Consider the following 14,952-nt stretch of genomic DNA (forward strand, 5'->3'; position numbering starts at 1 on the left):
CAACATGAGATTGTGATTGACCGCACTAAAACTCTCCTGCCACTGACTGGTTGTTTCTAGCACTGGGAGAAGGCAGAGGAAATAGATTTTTCACAGTATATCCCCCTATACTGTACCCTTGTTTCAGACATAAATATTTCTTAGGTGACAGCTTCAATTTAAATAAAATGTTAAACTTAATTTTAGTCATGGCATAATGAAAGGAGAATAACAATTTTAAAGATCTTTCAAATAGGCTGCAAGCCACTGATCACTTTCGTTGTGACTTCCTTTGAATTTAGCTAAGTTTTCAAGTATGTGACCCTACTGCTGGATTTTTGCGGTTGTTCTCATTGTTTTCTGATCTGCATATTTAGGAAAACACTGCTGAAGTCAGATGAGGGTGGATCCTAAAAGGCCTGGGTGCATACCTGGATGAAGATCCAGAGAAGCTGGAGAAAGAGTACATGGTATGTTAATTTATCTTTGTGTCCACAAAAGAGGTGATTATAGTTGAAGTTAATTGGACTTCCTGTGAATTACCAATAAATTTAAAGTAAGAGAAGATCATTAAAACTCTTCTTTTTTTTCACTTGGGTACATTCAATTTTAATTTGACTTTTGAGATGCTTTTAGATTTCTCCCACAGAAAAGGATAATCATTAGTAAGATTGATATAATTACAGTTATTGTTAAGTGGGTTTAAAATGAGGATTTTTAGGTGAGTTAAACTCCACAAAAAGATATTTGGCCTGTTTTATTTAGCCTTTTTTTCTAATAGCATTGTTTCATATGCAGACAAAAATATTAAGTAACTTTACCTAAGATGTTAGTACTTATCTATTTGGAAATAACTACCACACATATTCATGACATTTCCTCCATCCAGGAAATAAGACAGGTTCTTCATGTATAAGATGTTTGGTTTGTGTACAGAGTCAGGGCTTTGTTTGCACATAAATTGGACTGGTTTAGAATGACAGTCTGTGTGGTGGATCCTCAGACTGTCATTTCAATTGAGGAGAACAGGCCATGGAATATGGGGCCTATTTGGGATTCATCCCTTCTCTTCATGTTTTTCCATATGAGACAATATACCGTATTTTCCGCACCACAAGGTGCACCGCATTATAAGACGATTTTCGTGAAAATGTAGAAAATATGGTACCTTTTCTAAATGGGAAATCTTACCACTGGACTCACAATTAACACAGACAGATCTTTGATGGACCTTAGCAAAAATATATGGTACAAGCTTCTGTCAAATTTTAATTAATCGAGTTTGATGGATTAAAATGCCACGCCCAAATCAAAATCGATGTTATCGCACACAAACATCCGTTTATTTGCGTCATAAAATGCTTATCGCACACAAACACCTGTTAAATCTGCGTCATCAAATGCTTATCGTATAAAACGACCGTTAAATCTGCGTCATAAAATGCTTATCGTATAAAAACATATGTTTTGATTTAAATTAAGTTCTTATCAATAATAAAACAGGCATCATTCTGGAACATTCTCATTCTGGAACATTCTCTGTTGCATCACAATAAATTAAGTTCTTATCAATGTAAAGCAGGCAGCATTCTGGAACATTCTCTTTTGCATAATATAAATTAAGTTGATATCAATGTAAAGCAGACATGATTCTGGAACATTCTCTCTCTCTTGCATCATATAATTTCTTATCAAAATAATACAGGCAACATTCTGGAACCTTCTCATTCTGGAACATTCTCTCTTGCATCATATAAAATTAAGTTGATATCAATGTAAAGCAGACAATGTTCTGGAACCTTCTCTTTTGCATCATATAAACAAGTTCTTATCAAAATAATACAGGCAACATTCTGGAACCTTCTCTTTTGCATCATATAAATCAAGTTCTTATCAAAATAAAACAGACAGCATTCTGGAATATTCTCATTCTGGAACCTTCTCTTTTGCATCATATAAATTAAGTTCTTATCAAAATAAAACAGACAACATTCTGGAACCTTCTCTTTTATATCAAATGGTTAATAAGGGGTCAGGCCCTCTTTGTGACTTTTGACCCAGTTATACCAATGCAGCTCCTCCTCACGCAGATAGACTCCACCCCCAACTGCTTTTATCTTCCTGCTCCTGGCAGATTCCCCAGCCCCACTTTTATGAATGAGCCAATAGAGATAAAGGGGTGGGATTTCTGTTTTTCTGCTTTAAATAATTTTCGGAGGCCCTGTCATTCTACTTGTTGCATTTGTTAGAGGAAGATCCACTTTGATCTCACAGAAAACAAACAAACAAACAAAAAAAAATAATGGTTCGCATTAAAAGAGAAAAGCCTCCAAAGAGAAGACATCAGGAAACCAATCGACTGCCATGTGGCTCATCTGCAGATGGACAAACCATCACGAGACCCTGCTTCATCACTGATGCTTCATCCTCTACACTCCTGGATAGAAATCTGATCCTACCTCCATCAGCATTCGAATCCTCAATTCAGCACGAGATTCCCACCTTCCAGGACTCCAAGCATCCCCCTACGCCTGATTCCTCTGGATCACCCCCTGCGTCTTCTGAAACTCCTTCATCCGGCGTGGGGAAAAAACGACACCGCACAGTGTTACCCAGTGGGACATCGCTCCTTTGTGAGACACCAGTCTCTGTTTATGAGAACCCAGACCGCACATTGGGTGCGCCACGCAAGGCTACCTTTTTTCTGTGCCGAGTGCAGAATCCATCATGCCATGTCCTGCAACAGGAGTGGTCATTGAAACCTTATGGAATGTCTGGAAAATGGGGATACCTTTTTCGTTATGAAACAGGAGAACTCTCTGTGTATCAGCTCGAGGAAGAAAAAGAACAACTAACAGCCTCATCAGTGACATGCAATCTGACCTACAACGACTGGGCAGTGTTAAGGTTGGCAGTTCCTCGCAAGAGAAAATCAACCCCACAACCAGAGGATGATAAAGAAAGGCAAGAAGAAGGAGGAGAAGAAGGTGAGGAAGGAGAAATTAAAGTTTCCCCTCCACCTTTCAAGCAAGCTAAACTGCAACCCTTTCCCTCTGATCCTGAACTTGCTAAAGGTAAGATTATCTTTAGCGCTGTCTGGGAAAGCAAAACTACTCCATCTGGGCACTGGTTTTTACGCGCCAGCATCCGTGAGATGAACTCGGACACTACCTGTGACCTGTTTGTGCTGGAAACTTTCAATTCAGACACAGGAATATTCAGGACCATGCTGGCTGTCCCGTTTCAGGTATGGTCAGATAAAATCTGGCAAGTTGGAGATCTGATCTCCAACTTGTTTCGAAGCTCCCGCACTCGGATGGATATTTTAACTGTCAAGAAAAGATTGAGATTTTTAGCTCCGCCTCCAGAGCCAACCTCCTCTGAGGACCCGCCCCCTCACCACTCTATATAATGAGAGGATTTCAGAGGGGGGAGGCCTGCCACAGACCATCTTCTGCTCATCAGGGGAGCTGGACTTCAGATCTTCATTACCATGAAAGAAAGAAAAAAAAAAGGCAACCAGCGGACTTTGGATGCATACTGGGACCCTATCAAAAAGGTCTCACAAGGAGTCTTCAACATGGAACCCTATCACCCACCCTCTCCAGTCTTCTACTCATCCTCTTCCTCATCCTCATCTCCGGCTATTTCTCCATCCCAGTTTTTAGAAGAGCAAACTCAAACTGAAAACTGGATGGTAGGTGGAACTCTTGAGACCATCCCTGAGGAGCCAGAGGAACAGCAAGAGTACAATTCTCAATCTTCAAAAAGTATTGACCCTACTCCACCCACTCCTCCTCCGTCTCCTCCTCCTCCTACATCTCCGGAGCAAGGTAATGTTCAAGATGGTGAAGCAAGAACTGATGGATGGATTGCTACTAAGTTGATTGGGGCTGTGAGAACCGCTGTGCTTCATCTATTGCATCTCACTGCTGCAAAGCTCCTACAAGAAAAGTGCAATGGATGCCGAACCGGACACCCGAGTCAGAGACAGCACGAATGTCTGGAGCCTGTTCAGGAGCGATTCTACCAGGACAACTACCACAACATTATGCCTCTACTATTTGTACCTCAGTTCATTCCAGCAATTCAACTTTTTCTGACCAAACACAAAATTCAAGCAAGTGACCTGACAGTCAAGATAGTTGCAGAGACAATTTTACACGAACTAATGTGTGATGATCACTTTCATGCTGCAATTTCTGACATGTATGAGAACATGAGCTCTGATCTGCTCAAACAGCTGTGGTGGGTTTCAGAATGCTTCAGTCCAGTGAAGAAGAAGAAGTGATCTGCAATGTTTGTCTTTTCATTTTTAAAAAAGTGTGTTTTTTAGCTAATATATATATATTTTTTACTTTAAGTTATTTAAAAGTGTGACAAGTTTCATTTAGTTTTTTATATATTTTACACACAAAAAACTATCACAATTTTTTTGAAACTATTCTGCTTGCAATGTTTTTTGTTGGAGTGAAATCTTTAAAATAAAAAAATAATAAAAAAAGATATAAATAAAGACAAAAAATCTGAAATTCTTAAATTCTCTGTGTTGTTTTTTGATTCTCTCATTACTCAACAAGTGCTCAGAAGAGTGTCAAGGGAATGGCTGAAGAGTTGCTAATGAAAAAGGTCTATTTTGACCCATCTAATCCCGGTAGCTTTGGAGGTGTTCAAAGATTGAAACAGAATCTTGAAAATGAAACTGGGGAAAAAGTAAATGTTGACAAAATAAAAGACTTTCTTTCAGAGCAAGATGCATACACCTTACACAAACCTGCCAGGCTGCATTTTCAGAGAAACCGTGTGTTTGCATCTGCACCTTTAAAACAATTTCAAGCAGACCTTTGTGACATGCAATCCCTGGCTGAGTATAATGATGGGTACAATTATCTGCTGACTGTCATTGATATATTTTCAAAAAAAGCTTATGCTCGAGTTTTAAAAAGAAAAACAGCTGGAGAAGTGGTGAAAGCTTTTGAGTCTGTATTTAGAGAGAGCCAAATACCAAAGAAGATTCAGACAGATCTGGGGCGAGAATTTTTTAACAAGAGCTTCAAAGCCTTAATGAAAAAACATGGAGTTGTTCACTTTGCTACAGCCAGTGACCTCAAGGCCTCCATTGTGGAAAGATTCAATCGTACCCTCAAGAGTAGAATGTGGAGATATTTTACCGCAAATAATACACGCAGATATGTTGATGTTTTACAAGATCTGGTTACGAGTTACAATCACAGCTTTCATTCCAGCATAAAAATGAAACCTGTGGAGGTCACTGCAGAGAATTCCCTTCAAGTCCTGCGAAATCTCTATGGTACTAAACCCCAAAGAAAAAACAACAAAAACAAAAAAAAAAAAACACAAGCCAAGTTCAAACCTGGAGATTTAGTCAGACTTTCAAAAGTCAGAGGGGTTTTTCAGAAAGGTTATGAACAGACCTTTACGGATGAGGTGTTTAAAGTCACAGATGTTATCCCACGCATTCCTACTGTTTATAAAATTCAAGATTATGATGGAGAAGCTATAGAAGGATCTTTCTACCAGGAGGAGTTACAGAAAGTAAAGATGGGTCAAGAGAGAGTTTATCACGTTGATAAGATCTTGAAGCACAGGACTGTGAGGGGAGAAAAGCAAGTGTTTGTCAAATGGAAAAACTGGCCTTCAAAATTTAATAGCTGGGTCCGACTCAGCGACCTCTCAGATGTGTAAAGAAGGCCTACAGTGTACAACAACATGTCAGCAGGAGGAGAAGACAGAGAACAAGAAGGTTTCTATGTGACCCTGCCTTCTAATGCTTGCAAACAGCTCTTTAAAGACAATACAAGCTCAAACTTTAAAACAGAGTTGGCCAAAGCTATTGATTTAAAAGGTCATTGGGTTGTAGGTCTGTGTGAAGTTATAATACCACATACCTGGTACAACCTGCCTACTCACTCGGCCTACTTTGAGCTCCGTAGAGTCTTAATTCAACCATCAGACAAGACTGAAGGCCAGGATGGAATTGACATCTACAGCCAGAAATTTGGTGCTGGAGGCTATTATGACAGACCACAAGACATACTGGAACATTTTGTGCCTGCACTGAAAAAGTACAGCAATACTTTAGATGTGTCTTACAATAATGTGACAAAGCGCTTCGAATTTAAAGGAAATGGACAATTTCAAATCAAAGTGGGGGCTCCACTCGCCTACATTCTCGGCCTGAAAGTGAACGAATGGTTTACAGTGTCCAACAGGAGCGCAACATACCCCTCAGGGGCCGGCATGCTCGCAAATTTGTTTATATACTCTGACATTGTGCACCACCAAATAGTTGGAGACAGCTTCTCGCCGCTGCTGGGTGTTGTGACAGTGAGAGGGAAATTCGGTGATATAATTAGCATAAGATACAACACTACGCATTATATACCCGTGTCAAAAAGTTACATCAAAACAATTTCCATTCAGATCAAAACAGATCGAAATAGATTTGTGGATTTTGTTTATGGGAAATCGATAATAAAACTGCATTTTAAACCTGTGTCACCCCCACGATCCATTTAGCAAGATTCAAATGGCATTTTTTCCGCAGTCACACATGGTCAATGACCCAAACAGATTTGTTCACTATTATGTCAGTCAAACTGGAGGCGACCTTTCGTTTTTCCAGGGCGCGCCTGTCATGTATGGCAGGGGCCTTGGATCGTTGTTTTCCAGGCTTTTCCGATTTGTGTCCCCACTTGTTAGAAAAGGGTTTTCTATAGCTAAACCCCACCTGAAAACTGCAGCTTCAAACATCGCATCTGATGTCATAAGTAAAGCTGTTAGTAAAATGACCCGTTCTGCACAGAACAGAGCTGAGCAAGAAGGCTCAGGAATAATGATGCTCTCTAAACGGGGGAAAACCAGGCCCCCAGGTAAACGTGTCTGGGTGGCTAAAAAACAAGCTGCAAAGAAGAAAAAGAAATCAGATGCCGCGAGAAGGCAACGAGGAAAGAAGCGCTCCGGAGGAACTTCTGACATATTTTCATAATGTCTCTCCTACACAACAAATCTGCAGAATGCACACTGACTGAACTGGATTTATTTTCAGCTCCAATGACTCAGCTCTCCATCGAAGATAAGATCTACACAGAAATCCACCCTCTGTCTGCCATCAGTGACTCCTCACCCATTGAATTTTACATCAGCAGTGAAGGTGACTCATACGTGGATCTTAATGACAGTTTATTGTATCTCAGAGTTAAGATTACTAATGCAGATGGCTCCAACATTGCTAATGATGCTGCCGTGGGACTTATTAACTACCCACTTAACACAATTTTTGGTCAAGTTGATGTTATACTTGGTGATCGTCTGATATCTCAATCCAGTGCAACACATCCGTACCGGGCAATCATTGAGACACTCCTGAACTATTCCGAGGACTCATTGAAATCCCAATTTAGTACGGGACTGTTTTATAAGGATACAGCTGGCGAGATGGATTCCATTGTCACCGATGATGGGCCTAACCTGGGTCTTAATCAGAGAGCAAACTTTACAGGAGAGTCCACCCCATGTTCCCTGCTTGGAGTGTTGCATTTTGACCTGGCATTTTCTGAAAAGCTAATCATAAACGCGGTGGATCTGAAAATTAAGCTTACACGCGCAGACGATGCATTTTGTCTCATGTGTGCCAGAGACTCAACTTTCAAGCTCAAGATTTTATCTGCGTCTCTGTTTATCAAGAAAGTGACTGTGTCCCCAGCTGTGCGGATCGGACACGCCTCAGCGTTGCTCAGAGGAAATGCTTTGTACAACCTCTCCCGAGTTAATGTCAAGACTTTTTCAATTCCAGAGCGATCTAGAATTTGCACACAAGAAAATCTGTTCCTGGGTTTGATTCCAAAATATGTGGTACTTGGAATGGTGGATCATGCGGCCTTCACTGGTGCTCGAGAATTAAACCCCTTCAACTTTAAACACTATGACCTCGAATTTCTGGCTCTGTGTAAAAACGGAAGGCAGATTCCAGCCAAAGCCTTACAGCCAAACTTTGAGCAAGGTGATACTGTGAGGGAATACTATAATCTGGTAACAGCAACAGGAAGACATCTTAAGGACTTACCCCTGAGTATATCCCGTACAGAGTTTTGCCGAGGTTATTCACTCTTTGCATTTAATTTAAATCCTGCAGGAGACACGGATGCTCTGTCTCCACAGTCAAGCGGCTCCCTGAGACTGGAACTAAGATTTCGGAGACCTCTTCCAACCACAGTCACCTTGATCATCTATGCATGTTACGACTCGATCCTAGAAGTGGACTCGAAGCGGAGAATTTTGGTAGATTATTATTGAGTCTAATTTTTTTTTTTCTCTCTCAAAAAAAATACAATAATAATGAACAACCAGGAAATTGAAATGTTACTGGATCACCTGCTGGGGAATGCATTTGGTGGGGTTTTTCCTTGTGACTATCTCTCATATTTACCTGTCACCTTTCCAAGACCAAAATTCCTGATTGTCAATACGGATCCATCAAATCTTCCTGGACAACACTGGTTAGCCATTGCACTGCAAAAACATGACAGAGCAGTTTTCTTTGACCCCTATGGTTTTAGCCCTGAATTTTTATATTACCCAGAAAGTATCTTGGATTTTATGAAGGCCCGAGCTTCTCACATAGAATTCCACACTTGTCAACTTCAGAGCATGGAATCTATGGTTTGTGGACAGCATTGTGTGTTTTTTGTGACCCACAGTGCTTGTGGTATGAGCTTGAAGCAAATTTTATCAAAGTACTCTGATGATGTGGATAAAAATGATAAGATGGTTTATAATTTTGTCAAAAAATATCAGAAATGTATCACCGGTGACAGTCTGTGTTTTTTCACTCACTCAGCTTGTTCTTTGCAGATGTTTAAAGAAATGTATGGAATTCAAAAATAAATGTTTGCTTTTTTTTTCCCCTATTTAAAAAATTATTTAAAAAAAGAGCAATGATTTTGTTTGTTTGTAAGAATGACCGAAACAAAGAAAAATGTTTGATCAATAAAACATTTTATTGAACAATCACAATACATGTCATGTCATTTTTTTTTGTTCTTTTGCTATTGGGAAAATGTGATCCATTTTGGAGGATGTCTTATTTTCCTTATTGGCTTGCCTTCTTTTCCATCATCACCGGCAGTCGCTGTCCAGCTGGGAGACAAAATATAATTTTTCTTTTCCTTCTTGAAAGGACCAGAAAGTGGACTCTTTTCAGAAGTAGAAGTCTCCCCGTGTAGTTTCTTGTACTGCTCACGAGCATGTGGGTTTTTCACAAAAGATGAGGGAATATTTATTTCCCTTAAAGAATCTAGAAAACTTGTCCAACCCATAGGTGGTGTGGCTAGGCTTTGTTTTTTAAAAGGAAGCAAGAGATGTTTCACTAAGTCTAAGATGTGTGAGCCACGGATGACATTCCCTTTATAGATCAATTCACCTTTTGCTGTCCATCCGTCACTGTTTTGACTCAGTTTTGATAATATATACTCTGCATTCCTGTGTGATTGTTTAGGAATGGCTATCAATACCTCTGACACCTTATCTTGACTTGCAGCCAACGGCCCTGAGGCCTCAGGTTGCTGCTGCTGCTGCTGCTGCTGCTGCTGCAGAGTCTCTCCTTGCTGTGTTTCTGCTGACTCATCTGTGGCCTGCTTTCGGAGTGAAAACGTGACCCGTTCTTCTTCGGCCTGACCTTGTTTCATTAAAGTCAAATAGCGCTGTAAAAGTGCATCATATTTTTTAATCTTTTCATAAGAGGACATGGTGGGATGTTCTAAAATCAGCCTCATTTCTTGATCCAGGTTCCATTCTGCGTTGTCTCTTATTGTAGTGTTTTTTGATTGATTCAGATGTTGATTGAGTTGGTCAGGAGAGATCAAGTACATTTTTTGTGCCATGTTTTATTTTCTAATTATGCCAGACAAAATTTCACCAAGAATGGGAACAACCGCAGCAATTAATGGAAGGAATCCTCCACTCTGAGAGCTCAGAATTTTTCTTTTTCTTTTGATTCCAACCTTTTTATCCGCTAAAATTCTGATATACTTTTTTTGTTTCTTCAAGGCGTTGAAATGTGAAGTGGAAAGGTGAATGTTGCCTTTAAGAACATTTAACGCGACTTCACACAGGGTTTGAATAAAGTCTGCAGAGCAGGTTTTCAGAAAATCCTTTCTTTGTTTAGGGCTGGATTGAGAGAGAGCCTTAAGAAAATGGGCATTGCGTTTTATACGTGCAGACATTGCAAAAGCATCAGTAGCTTTTCTTCTTCTTTTGTGGCAAATAAATAGTGGTTAACTGCCCTGGAAGTAGTCCGGTGCGTAACCTGTACTCATCTGGGCAGTCTGGTGTGAAATCAACAATTATATATCCGTACGGAACGCTGGTGGCGTCTCGAAAGCTCTCCAGGAAGTAAGATTTTTTACTGGGAAACATTTGGTGAGCTAAAATACTGATTTGCAATTTATCCCTCGGATTTTTGAATAGAACAAAGTAGGTACAATTCAAACTAATTGTTCTGGTATGTTTTCCTTTAAGGAAAAGGTTCTGGGTCAAGAAAAATGCACTGATTCTTTTATGATGCCGGTACTGTGTAAAAACTTTTACTACATCCGGATGTTCTGCAGCCTCAAAAATCAAGTCGTCAATTATAACTAAGTGAGAGGAGGCCTCTGGAGGAAAGAGGGTACTGTCATTTATAAAATCATCTGGAAGACCTTGTACGAGTTTTAAATTTTTATTTGTTTTTTTCAGCTGCATATACAAAGGTTGCATAGAGGCAAAAAAGTACACAACATTTTCTGGTTTTTCACTCATAGTAGACAAACAATTTTCAAGAACATTGAATACAAAGTTTGTTTTCCCAGAACCGCTGGGCCCGGTAATGAGACATGAAAAAGGGCACTGCAATTTTGGATCAAAGTTTTTCACCTCTTGAAAATCCATCATTTGAGACATTTTATTTTATTTTATTTTCTGTGTCACTCTCTCTCTTTGCCTTTTAGTATCCAAAAGGGAGGGTTTTTCCATCAGCCAAGAGTCTGTGCTTGTCATACACTACTCTGAAAGTCTTTAAGAATGACTGGTTTTTCAAATGGAAGAGAAGTCCAGCTCCCCTGATGAGCAGAAGATGGTCTGTGGCAGGCCTCCCCCCTCTGAAATCCTCTCATTATATAGAGTGGTGAGGGGGCGGGTCCTCAGAGGAGGTTGGCTCTGGAGGCGGAGCTAAAAATCTCAATCTTTTCTTGACAGTTAAAATATCCATCCGAGTGCGGGAGCTTCGAAACAAGTTGGAGATCAGATCTCCAACTTGCCAGATTTTATCTGACCATACCTGAAACGGGACAGCCAGCATGGTCCTGAATATTCCTGTGTCTGAATTGAAAGTTTCCAGCACAAACAGGTCACAGGTAGTGTCCGAGTTCATCTCACGGATGCTGGCGCGTAAAAACCAGCGCCCAGATGGAGTAGTTTTGCTTTCCCAGACAGCGCTAAAGATAATCTTACCTTTAGCAAGTTCAGGATCAGAGGGAAAGGGTTGCAGTTTAGCTTGCTTGAAAGGTGGAGGGGAAACTTTAATTTCTCCTTCCTCACCTTCTTCTCCTCCTTCTTCTTGCCTTTCTTTATCATCCTCTGGTTGTGGGGTTGATTTTCTCTTGCGAGGAACTGCCAACCTTAACACTGCCCAGTCGTTGTAGGTCAGATTGCATGTCACTGATGAGGCTGTTAGTTGTTCTTTTTCTTCCTCGAGCTGATACACAGAGAGTTCTCCTGTTTCATAACGAAAAAGGTATCCCCATTTTCCAGACATTCCATAAGGTTTCAATGACCACTCCTGTTGCAGGACATGGCATGATGGATTCTGCACTCGGCACAGAAAAAAGGTAGCCTTGCGTGGCGCACCCAATGTGCGGTCTGGGTTCTCATAAACAGAGACTGGTGTCTCACAAAGGAGCGATGTCCCACTGGGTAACACTGTGCGGTGTCGTTTTTTCCCCACGCCGGATGAAGGAGTTTCAGAAGACACAGGGGGTGATCCAGAGGAATCAGGCGGAGGATGCTTGGAGTCCTGGAAGGTGGGAATCTCTTGCTGAATTGAGGATTCAAATGCTGATGGAGGTAGGATCAGATTTCTATCCAGAAGTGTAGAGGATGAAGCATCAGTGATGAAGCAGGGTCTCGTGATGGTTTGTCCATCTGCAGATGAGGCACATGGTAGTTGATTGGTTTCCTGATGTCTTCTCTTTTGAGGCTTTTCTCTTTTAATGCGAACCACTTTTTTTTTTGTTTGTTTGTTTGTTTGTTTGTTTTCTGTGAGAGCAAAGTGGATCTTCCTCTAACAAATGCAACAAGTAGAATGACAGGGCCTCCGAAAAATTATTTAAAGCAGAAAAACAGAAATCCACCCCTTTATCTCTATTGGCTCATTCGTAAAAGTAGGCTGGGGCATCTGCCAGGAGCAGGAAGATAAAAGCAGTTGGGGGTGGAGTCTATCTGCGTGAGGAGGAGCTGCATTGGTATAACTGGGTCAAAAGTCACAAAGAGGGCCTGACCCCTTATTAACCATTTGATATAAAAGAGAAGGTTCCAGAATGTTGTCTGTTTTATTTTGATAAGAACTTAATTTATATGATGCAAAAGAGAAGGTTCCAGAATGAGAATATTCCAGAATGCTGTCTGTTTTATTTTGATAAGAACTTGATTTATATGATGCAAAAGAGAAGGTTCCAGAATGTTGCCTGTATTATTTTGATAAGAACTTAATTTATTGTGATGCAAGAGAGAGAATATTCCAGAACATTGTCTGCTTTACATTGATATCAACTTAATTTTATATGATGCAAGAGAGAATGTTCCAGAATGAGAAGGTTCCAGAATGTTGCCTGTATTATTTTGATAAGAAATTATATGATGCAAGAGAGAGAGAATGTTCCAGAATCATGTCTGCTTTACATTGATATCAACTTAATTTATATTATGCAAAAGAGAATGTTCCAGAATGCTGCCTGCTTTACATTGATAAGAACTTAATTTATTGTGATGCAACAGAGAATGTTCCAGAATGAGAATGTTCCAGAATGATGCCTGTTTTATTATTGATAAGAACTTAATTTAAATCAAAACATATGTTTTTATACGATAAGCATTTTATGACGCAGATTTAACGGTCGTTTTATACGATAAGCATTTGATGACGCAGATTTAACAGGTGTTTGTGTGCGATAAGCATTTTATGACGCAAATAAACAGATGTTTGTGTGCGATAACATCGATTTTGATTTGGGCGTGGCATTTTAATCCATCAAACTCGATTAATTAAAATTTGACAGAAGCTTGTACCATATATTTTTCTTAGCTGTTGTTGAGTCAGCCAAATAAGTGTAAAGTTATTTTTTTATTTAATGAGATGTGAAATCTCTCCCCCCCAATACCCCACCCATGTTCCCATCATCAAGGTGCACAAATGGCCGAGACCGTCTGTGGAATCTTCGTTATTCGACCGGAGAGTGCAGAGCCTGGTGATGCCATTGAGGATGTTGGGATTGTCCTGGACGGAGTGGAAGTGATGAACAACTTGAGCAATGTGTCTTTACATGTTTTTCTAAAGACCGCAATGGAAAACTAAATTTTAACTGTTACAGTTCGCAAAGTTGAGCGAATTTACTGACACTTTTTATGTTGTTAAGAATTTGATCTATGCTAAACACAGCCCAGTTTTTTTCTGGAAAAACAAAACTGACCTTTTGTTGTTTATTTCAACTTTCAACTCAGCTGTTTTTTGTGCTGTGTAAAAAGAAAATGGATAACAATTTTGAAAATACAGTTCATGTTGTACTTTTTCTCATTGTTGAGTGTTCTTTCTTCTTTCAGTGTGGTCTTAAAACACTTCATTTAATAGCACTTAAGAAAATGTCTTTGAATTAACATAATTCAATCATGGAAAGATTTTCCACACGATTATATAGCTTTCTTTCAGCATGAAGCATCTTTGTTCAGCTAACTTAATTTTCATGAGTTGGATCAACTTAATTAAGTAGTGTGAAGGTATCACTGTAAAATTAGTTGGTCTGGTTCTATTAAATTACATTGGGTCCAACTAAAGTAAATAAGTTGAATCAACCACAAAAATTAAGTTGAACCAACACATTTGCTTTAAATTGGAATAACCTTAATAAATTAAGTTGAACCAACACATTTCCTTTAAATTGGAATAACCTTAATAAATTAAGTTGAACCAACACATTTCCTTTAAATTGGAATAACCTTAATAAATTAAGTTGAACCAACACATTTGCTTTAAATTGGAATAACCTTAATAAATTAAGTTGAGCCAACACATTTTCTTTAAATTGGAGTAACATAATTACATAGTGCTGAAATAAAGCAAAGTAATCAGGTGGAAAATCTTTCCATGATTGTTTTATGTTAATCCAAAGAGTTATTTCTTTCAGTGTATAAAAGATAAAATGATTTAGAAAAGTATCAGCATCATACATGTTCAACTTTTTTGAGCATGTATGCTGCCAAATGTAACTTTTATAAAAAAAAATTATTTTACATATTATCTCATGTTAGTCATATGGGCACCCTGTCAAATAGTGTTATTGAAATCCAACTTACTTTTCTACATAATCTTGTATATCTCTTGTACAAATATGCTCCAGATTAACCTTTAAACCTGTAGTGTGTAACTTATAAAAATTAAGTTCTTTAAAAACAGTTGTATAAAATTTCCCTCGTCTTTTACAGTAAAGCAAGAAACATAATCTGTGGAAGAAATCCAGCGATGTCTTCCACTGATATGACATTGTTATAATGTTGACAAACATGTAAAAAAAAAAATTGCTTACTTGCATACTGCAGCTTTAATGTCATGTTACATGTTCAAAAACATAGTTAAAATCTGAAATACTATTCTATACCACGTTAAATATGTTTTATAAAGCTTAATTATATTTTCTTATCCATTTT

The 14,952-nt window shown here is 39.1% G+C and overlaps 1 long non-coding RNA gene across 1 annotated transcript; it reads left to right on the top strand.

Moving 5' to 3' along the window:
• Nucleotides 1-307: 307 nt before the first annotated feature.
• On the top strand, nt 308-13,820 carry LOC148155643 (uncharacterized). The gene is made up of 2 exons (XR_015764983.1): nt 308-449; nt 13,437-13,820. It is a non-coding gene; the product is annotated as an uncharacterized LOC148155643 (long non-coding RNA).
• Nucleotides 13,821-14,952: the final 1,132 nt, after the last annotated feature.

This window comes from Poecilia mexicana, unplaced genomic scaffold (genome assembly GCF_051168715.1).
Source record: "Poecilia mexicana isolate PSO_F unplaced genomic scaffold, ASM5116871v1 scaffold_13, whole genome shotgun sequence".
NCBI classification, from domain to species: domain Eukaryota; kingdom Metazoa; phylum Chordata; class Actinopteri; order Cyprinodontiformes; family Poeciliidae; genus Poecilia; species Poecilia mexicana.